A 9,371-nucleotide genomic window follows, 5' to 3' on the forward strand; every position below is an offset into this window, starting at 1 on the left:
AAAACATCATTATGATAAATGTTAAGATAGTGGTAACACTGGGGGAGAAAAAAGAGGATTTTAACTGGAATGGAGCACAAAGAGAGTTTCTGGACCGGCTGACAATTTCTTTCACCTGGGTGGTGGTTATATCTTACAAGAGTTCATGATAAGCTCTACATTTGTTTTCAGCAGTTTTCCTTATCTGTGTTATGTTTGACAATAAAAACGTATAAATTTAATAAAAATATGTATTTGATGGGAAAAGTCTCATGTGATGAAATTCCTAAACTTCCTTATTCCCCCCTCCCACCCCAGAACTCACGATCTCCACCTGTAGCCCCGGTTTCTGGTCTCCAAGCATAAAATATCCTTACTCTTCTTCAAGACCAAAACTCCCACCTATCTTCTCCAGTCTTTTCTGGAGAGAAAAAGCTTTATCCTCTCCAGTCTTTTCTGAACTTGATCCATTAATGAGCACTCCTCTTCCCCGCATCTACAAGCTCCACCATTCTATGGAGGCAGTACAGGACAGTGGTAAGTAACTGGGCTATTGTGTCAGAATCCCAGGGTTCGAATTCTCATTCTGCTCTTTTAACAGCTGTCAGGCATGTAACAGTCTGTGGTTAACTTTCCTCAGTAAAATGAGGAAAACAGTATCTACTTCACAGGGTTGCTGTGAGGAGTAAATGAGTTAACACATGGAAAGCCCTTAGAGAGGGGCCTGGAATCCAGTGCATTTCAGTGTTAGCTGCTATCATCACCTTCAGTCCATCAACATGCTCAGTCTTTTTCACTTTTATCAAAATCCTCTCCTCAACCCTGCGCACATCTCTAGTTAGGCTCTCACTCCTTCCCTTTTTCCTGAGAACAACAAAGATCACCAAATTGTCATAGCTACTGGCAAGGTTTTAGTACATATTTAATCAGCCTCTACTGGAGCATTTGATATTTCGTTCATTTCAAACATAAATTCTCTCTTCTTTGAGTTCCGTGATACTGTCCTTGGCTGTCCTGCTTTTGAGAAGTTATGACCAATCTCCTTTGTAAGACATTCTCTACTGCTGCTCAAACATTCCTGCTCCTCTACGTACCATTTTCATTCTGCTTCCAAGAACCGCCTATGTCTGATGCACACTTGTGGCTGGAACGGCACTGACAGCAGTTAACCCCGAAGTCTCTAGCTCTGACCTCTCCCATGCTTTGGATATATTTATCTGTCTGCTGGACCTGGATGTCAAAATGTCCCATATTGCACTCACTCCAGATCTGCTACTCTCTGCTGTCTAGTCTCAATTAATGGTGCTACTAATCTACCTGATTACCCAGGCAGAAATCTAAGAGCAATTTGAGCCTCTTCCTTTATCCTTGCCCCCGAAATCCAGTCACTTAGTTCTAATGATTTTACTCCTACATTTTCTAGAAGAAACCATTCCTTTCTCACCATCCCTACCACAACTTCCCTCATTGAGGCCTGCAGCATGTCTCACCTTGAATACAAGGCAGGCATGCAAAGGGGCACCTGGGTGGCTCAGTTGTTAAGCATCTGCCTTTGGCTCGGGTCATGGGTCATGGTTCGGAGTCCTGGGATTGAGCCCCACATTGGGCTTCCTGCTCAGCGGGAAGTCGGCTTCTCCCTTTGCCACTACTTGTGTTCCATCTCTGTCAAATAAAATCTTTAAAAAGGAAAGGAAAGGAAAGGAAAGGAAAGGAAAGGAAAGGAAAGGAAAGGAAAGGAAAGGAAAGGAAAGGAAAGGAAAGGAAAGGCAGGCATGCAAAGTCCTTGCTAACTTCAAACACTACTCTTCTCTTTAGTTACCTTCAGAATACAGCAAACTAGACAAGTTGTTTGAAACTAACATGTTTGCCTCTGTTTCTATGCCTTTGTTATACTGTTCCCTCTGCCTGGAATGTTCTTCCCCAAAGTTTTTACTGCATTCCTTCATTTTTTGAGATGCTGTTATCACATTCACCAGAAAACCCTCTCATGAATTCCTAGGTGGGTTAAGTTCCTTCCTTCTATGCTCTGATAGCACCTCAGCTACACCATTATCATTGCATTTCTCTAAATTAAAAGAAAAATCCCTTAATATATCTTCTTCTACTGAGTAGTTATTTCCAAAGGCAGGGACTCTCTTACTTAGCTTTGTAACTTCAGTGCCTCGTACATACTTATAGCAAATAGTAGGTAGTCAACATATCTTTTTGAAAGAAGTAGTTATTTTCCATATTCCTGTCAAATCGATACTTATAAAATTTCATTTTCATCATGTCCTGGTGCTGTTCAAAAACCTTCCAGAACTGCCACATGATAAAGTACAAATACCTTTAGCCTGGTCCTCCATAACGAGACCCCAACCACCTAGACAGCTTTATCTCCACCATACTTCCTTATATATAGTATCTTTAGTTCTAGTCTACTCAGCCTTCCAAACCAACTTTATGACCCCTACCTCTCGATACTCATTAAAATGTTGGCCTTTTACATTTAATACTTATTTAGCACCTCATTAGCAATTACTCCACAATGCAGCTTGACATTAAAAACAATGTTGCCAGGGCACCTGGGTAGGAGAGTCAGTTGAGCGACGGATTCTTGGCTTCTGCTCAGGTTGTGATCTCAGGGTCGTGAGATGGAGCCCTGAGTCAGGCTCAGCACTTAGTCCGGGGTCTGCTTGGGATTGTCTCTCCCTTTCCCTCTGCCCCTACTCACCATGCACTCTCTAATAAATCAATCAATCTTGAAAAAAAAAAATGTTGTCATGGGGGTACCTGGCCAGCTCAGTTGGTAGAGCATGCAACTCTTAATCACAAGGTCAACGAACCTCACCTCACGTTGGGCACAGAGCTTACTTTAATAATTGATTGATTTTTTTTTAAATGTTGCCATGGATACCTGAATGGAATGGTCACACTCCTAACTTCTATATCTCCAGCAGATGAGTAAGGCCAAGATAACTTTTTGTTTAACTTATAAAACACATTACTTTACATATATAAAAATAACACTAAACTTTTTTTTCTGCTTTACTCACCTTTTTTTCCAGTCCAGTCTTTCTTCATCTTTCTTGGCTTAAGTTATGCTTCTTCTGTTAATCAAAACACTAACCTGAAAAAATTCTAGATATCCAGAATTCCAAAAAGAAATAAAAATTATGGTAAGAAAATCAGAGAGTCTTCAGACTTTTGGTATGTAGCCTTTCAGACCTGCCATATTAGCCATTAACAGTAGGACCATTAACCCAAGTGGTCTTACACAGACCAATCATTTCTGTTTCTGGAACAAGAGGTGCTGTCTGGAAAATAGCTGGCATTAATAGAAGTCAAAGTGAGGAGAAAACCTGACTCCATCACCTCCAAGTGCTCTAAAGACAGCTATTGCTCCTAAAGGGGTAAAGCCATCAGTGCAAAATCTTCCAAAGAACACTGTAATACCTTTTGAGTTCTTGGATCTAATATACTGGCCTAATAAAAGGAAAATGAGGTTAAGAGGGCAAAGGTGGGAGCAAACAAAAGGAATATATATATATATATATATATATATTCAAAAATCTCAAACTTGTAAAAATTATCCAAAAACAAAGGCATTCCCACTAAGAGACTTCAACTGGGATACCCAAGCAAACTGAAAAATTTCAAGGTCATTTCTTAAAAGAATAGAGAAGATATTGAAGGAGCCAAAATTTATTCGACATTGTATTCATCATTTCCAATCTATACAACTTTGTCAGGTGATCTGGCTGGATGGCTTCCTCAGGGAATCCCCAGCATTACTATCTTTAGCTTTTTTCCTATTGGGCTGATGGTATTTTCCAGAGAAGCCTTTGCTACTCTCCCATCTGGATATTCTTACACTACGCTTTGAAAGCAACTTTTTAGTCCTCCACTCTTCAATATGAGCAGATAGCAAAGAATTACCGAACATTTAAGAAAAAGCTGCATACTAAACAGGAGCCAGAACAAATAGGAAAAGTAACTTGGAGAAGAGTCTACACAGGAAGAAGAAAAACCACGAAAGAAAAAATAATTATTAATATCCTCAAAAGCGACTGACTGACTTTACATCCATTAAACAAGAACACAATGATACTTAAAAAATCAAGAAAACAATTGCCATGAAAAAATTAAATATGCAATTAAAACTGGGACAGCAACAGAATTTAGAGAACAGTCTAGGAGGGTCAATATCTAAAGAACAGTGAACAATATCTTTAGAGAACAAATATCTTTAAAGTACAATAAAGAACAGTATCTTCAGAACAGTGGAGAACAAAAACAAACAACAAAAAAATAACCCCCCCCCCAAAAAAAAAAACAAAAAACAAGGTGAGCAAATCATAAAGAAATAACTCCGGGAAATTTCTCGGAACTGAAGGACATGAATTTTCAGAGCAGAGAGGCCAACTAGCCCAGACACCCATCCAGACATGTCTGGGATATTCTAGAACATCAGGGTAAAAGTGAAGATTCTAAAAGCTTTAGGAAAGGAAAACAAAATCAAGAAAATGTGTTAAGAATCAGAACAGGGGAGACTGGGTGACTCAGTGAGATGAGCGTACGACTCTTGGTTTTGGCTCGGGTCATGATCTTGGGGTTTGAGGGTCAAACCCCACATGGGGCTCCACGCTCAGTGCAGAGTCTGCTTGAGGGTTTCTCTCTAAAATAAATAAATAAATCTTAAAAAAAAAAAAAAAAGACTCAGAACAGCACTGGACCACTCAACAGCAACACAGGATGTAAGTGTCAGTCAGAAGAGAAAGGTGAAGGAATGTAGTGAAGGGAGAACCGAGGAAAAATGGCTATACAAGAACATACCAGTGAAAAAGGTGAGAATGCTCCCAGAAACACTTTCTCAAGATGATGAAATGCTAGAATACCTGGTATGTCTGAAGATAAGAGCTGGATTGCTGGGGACAAATTTAGGGACAAACTAGTTGTTAATAATAGAAAACTAGGCAAATAACAAAGTCTATTATTAACAAAAACGTGTACAGGAAATGAATCATAGCATCCTAAATATCTCAGCTGTCAAGTTTTTACATAGTCACGATCATATAAATACTGAATAATGATCTAACAAGAATTAAAACTAACTGGGAGGATGAGAAAACAGGAAGTGTGGAGGTGCGTGAGGGACAGTTGTGACTACTCTCTTCCATGGTGGGAAATCAAGATATAGGCAAAAACTGGAAAATAAAAAAAAGTAGCCATATAAGAATATTATTTAGAAATAAGAGATGCGTACTTAAATACTAGTTAAGGGTGTTGAAAACAGCTGGCTCTGGGGAGAATATTCCTTTTTGTGGGGAGAAAGGGAGGGAAGAGGAATAGGGATAACTGGTTTTTATAACAAGCTTTCTAGAACTACTTCATTCTTTAAACCATATTCATGCATTTCCAAATTAAAAATATATAACATTTTAAAGACGTAAAATAATTCCATTTATGTACATTTAAGAAACTCCTAAACCATTTTGACGGACACATACAAACAGTAATAATTACAGTAGTAATGATTAAAACATACTGAACACCCTATGTGCCTGGGACTGTTCTAAGGTCACTACGATGTGTTTGCTGATTCAAACGCGTCATCCTCATATAACTACCACAGGCTCGGTGCTATCGTTATCCGCCTTCCTACAGATAAACTGATGTGCAGGGAGGTGAAGTAACTTGCTTCATGTCACACAGCCAAGAAGGAACATAACTAGGATTCAGACTCAGTCTGGCTTCAGCACCCATACTATTACCTTCTCAAATAATGAGTTAAAAACAGACAGGAAAGATATTCATCAAAGTCATCAGAATGGCTCCCTCTGAAGAAAAGGAATGTGACTGGGGATTGGTAGGAAGGGGACATCAACTTACCTAGAATTTTTTTCTTTAAAAAAAGAACTACAGGGACACCTGGGTGGCTCAGTCAGTTAAGCATCTGCCTCGGGCTCAGGTCATGATCCCAAGGTCCTGGGATGGAGCTTCACGGTGGGCTCCCTGCTCAGCGGGGAGTCTGCTTCTCCCTCTCCCCCCACCCCATTCAAGCTAACAAATAAGTAAAATCTTTTTTAAAAAATTAAAAAATAAAGACTTTTTAAATTAAATAAAAAAGAACTACAACAATTATGTTAAACTGTTAACATTTAATCCTGGATGACGTGAACATGCATGTTGTACTGTTCTCTGCAGTATTCTACGGTTTAAAAATGTTTACTAATAGGGGAGAAAAACCTGAATACGAGCAAATGAACTTATCATTCACCTTAATGATAGATCAGTTAAGAATCCAAGTTCTGAAACCACACAAGCTGGAATCCCAGCTAAGACTCATTAGCTTTGTAGCCTCATCGGGCAAGTTGCTTAACCAGCTCTGTATTTCAATATCCCCTGTTGTTACGTGGAACCAACAATAGTACTTAACTTCATAGATGCTGGGATAATTAAATGGTTAATCCTTAAACAGTATCTATCACTCAGACGTTTGCTGCTGCAATTACTACTACTGTATTTATCACCCAAGCACTGGCCACTATTAGATAACATCTTGTTTACTCTTTGCCCACTAAACTATGAACTCCAAGAGAACCAGGACCTTGCTGTCCTGTCCTCAACTGTAACTCTAACGCCAAGAACTGTGCTTGGCAAGTGGCATTGCTCAAATAAATGTGTTAAATAAATGTTGACCTTTGGTGATTAGGAACTGCTTGTACTTTCACCTGCAGCTGTCATGCTGTTTTACTCTTCAGTATATGCTTCTGTTGTTCCTTCTGCCTGGAAAACCTTTCCCATCTTGATGCCTCAGCTCAGGCGTCAGATTTTTTAGGAAGGCTTTCTTGAGGCTGGGCTACATGTTCCTCCTCTGTACTCCCGCTGTACCTTACGCAGACTCCATCGTTAACACATGCCATACATAGTATACTGAAATACACTTGCGCGTCTCTCTACCCCCACAAGAGGCAATGAAGCATAGCAATTAAGAGCATCAACTCTGGTGCCAGACTGCATTTGAATCCTGGCTGTGTGACCTTGGACAAATCACTTTATGTCCCAGTTTACCTGGCCTGTAAGATGGGGATAGTAATAACACATAGTTCATAAGGTTCTCAAAGTATTAAGAATGTATTTGTATTTGTAAAGCACTCAGAAAAGTCCCTAGTGGATAGTAAATATGATGTAAGGATGTTAAATTGTAAAAATCCTGTTGAAGACAGACACTATGTCTTTGCCCATCTTTACATTCTCCCAAACTGTGACTGTTACACTAGGTTAGACAAAAGGAATAGCACCCAGATTAGGTCAGCTACTTAATGAAAAAAGGGTGATGGATAGGAGACATTTTAGAAGGATAAAAATCAACAGAACACGCTGCATGATTAGAATGAGATGCACCATAAAGAAGATAAAATTTAGGATGACAGGTTTTGGATCCTTGATGGATATGGTTCTATTCACTAAGATAGGAAATAGAAGAAAAGGAAGAGTTCTTGGCAAATGTCTAACAACAAAATGCTTCATTCAATGTTTGTAGAGAGAAGAACACTTTCAAAAAAATAATTTGAACCTGACCAACCATGACAGAAATCTGGCACATTACATCGAAAGAATTTAAGCTCCATGAAGACAGGGACCTTTTCTGCTTTGTTTGTTGCTTTATTTCCAGCACCTGCAACACTGCTTGGCACACTGTAGGCACTCACTGTAACTCTGTTCAATCAATGAAAGGATGATTTAAGTAAATTTCAACTATGTCAATTAAGCCAAAGAAATAAGCATCTACTGTAAGTCCAGCATTGTTTTAAATTCCTACAAGGAATGCAGAAAAAATATGATACTTCCTTTCCCACATAAATAAATTACTGTTTTGCCTAACATTAGTAATTCACTGTTATGCACTATAAGATACAGCTAAGTTCTGAGAAGGAAAGATAACAGTAAGGGAGATGCACTGGTGGAGAATCTAAGCACAGCCCTGAAATATAAGCAAGATTTCATTAAGTTGAAAATAAAGATACTCCATGGTGAGTGGTATGAATAAAGTGATGATATGATGTAACATGAATGGTCACAAGAAAACAGAAAAGGTTTTGGTAAAGTGGGGCTACACTCTAGAAAAGCCAGAAAGAAACAAAGGGCAAATAAAATGCCAACTCCCTCCGGGAAGAGTCATTTTCCCCACTCCTAAACAGAATTAATTGCTTCCCTTCTTGTAACTCTGAACAATACCGTGTTCCTTCTGTTATAGCCCTATCCCACTGATCATTACTACTGGTATATGCACCAGCCTCCCCTAGCGGACCACAAGCTACTGAAAGATAGAGAATGTGTCTAGCATAGTACCTAGGACATAACAGACAAGACTGTGCAGGTAAGAGAGGGAATTTATATTTAAAAAGATAGCCAACAGGGGCACCTAGGTGGCTCAGTCGGTTAAGCATCTGCCTTTGGCTCAAGTCATGATCTCGAGGTCCTGGGATCGAGCCTGCATCAGGCTCCCTGCTCAGTGGGGAGTCTGCCTCTCCCTCTGACCCCCCTCCCCCGCCTGTCTTTCTCTCTCTGTCTCAAATAAATAAAAGCTTTTAAAAAAATGCACTTATAAATTACTTATATAAACATTTGGCTAAAATGTTTAAAAATGCTTCCCAGGTTTATTACTACCAGTCTTTTGATATACAATTTAAAGTAAAAATTAATACAATTTGCAAAATCAATAAAAACAAAGTATTACTCAAATTCAACCAGTTTCTTTTTACTGTGATTTAAAAAAAAAAAATTAGGAACTTCTATTGAGTAGAATTAGTATACTAATCTCAGGACATGAAAAGGTAGCACATGGTAGACAGCAGAAACATGGGCAATCTAAAGCCAAGAACATTCTATTGCTATGAAGCAACAAGCCCCTCAAAATTCTGGTATGAAATCTTTCTCCATATTTAAATTCTGTGTACTATTCAAAGTATGCTGATAACTATCTGATCAAAGAGAAAAACACTACAAAGTAAGTTAACCAAACTACCTGATCATCTGCTGTAGCAGTCTTCCAAACAGAAAAACAAATTTCAGAAGTAATCTATCTGCTTCTATAGGACACATTTTAGATAATCCTCAACTGAAATTAAAAACACATGTCCTCAACAGAAAAAACTTTTAGCTAAAAAATACTGAGGGCTACTAAAATCTAAAAGAACATTACAAGATTTTGGATGGGTGCTTAATAAACATCAACGTGCTGACCAGAGGAGTTAAGATGGCAGAGCAGAAGGGGGACCCTATGCTTGCCTTGCCCCTTGAACACAGCTAGATAAATAAACATCAACACGCCCTAACCGCACAGCAGAGTTCAGCTAGGACAGTAGTGCTGCACTTGCAGCCAGCAGCAATCATCGTCAGGCTAAAGA

General features: G+C 39.0%; 1 long non-coding RNA gene across 2 annotated transcripts in view; it reads right to left on the reverse strand.

The window, feature by feature from the left end:
* The window catches only part of LOC103671694, a 21,965-nt gene extending 16,116 nt beyond the window's left edge, over positions 1-5,849 (reverse strand). Inside the window, exons 1-2 of one of the 2 annotated variants that reach the window (XR_571012.2) lie at positions 4,795-5,849; positions 3,015-3,099 (exon numbers count right to left, since the gene is read on the reverse strand). This is a non-coding gene — a long non-coding RNA (uncharacterized LOC103671694). Of the gene's footprint in view, positions 1-3,014; positions 4,584-4,794 lie in introns of those variants that run through there. The other variant, XR_005832768.1, reaches the window with a different exon arrangement.
* Between the last annotated feature and the right edge of the window lie 3,522 nt (positions 5,850-9,371).

This window comes from Ursus maritimus, unplaced genomic scaffold (assembly GCF_017311325.1).
Source record: "Ursus maritimus isolate PB19 unplaced genomic scaffold, ASM1731132v1 scaffold_6, whole genome shotgun sequence".
NCBI classification, from domain to species: Eukaryota; Metazoa; Chordata; class Mammalia; order Carnivora; family Ursidae; genus Ursus; species Ursus maritimus.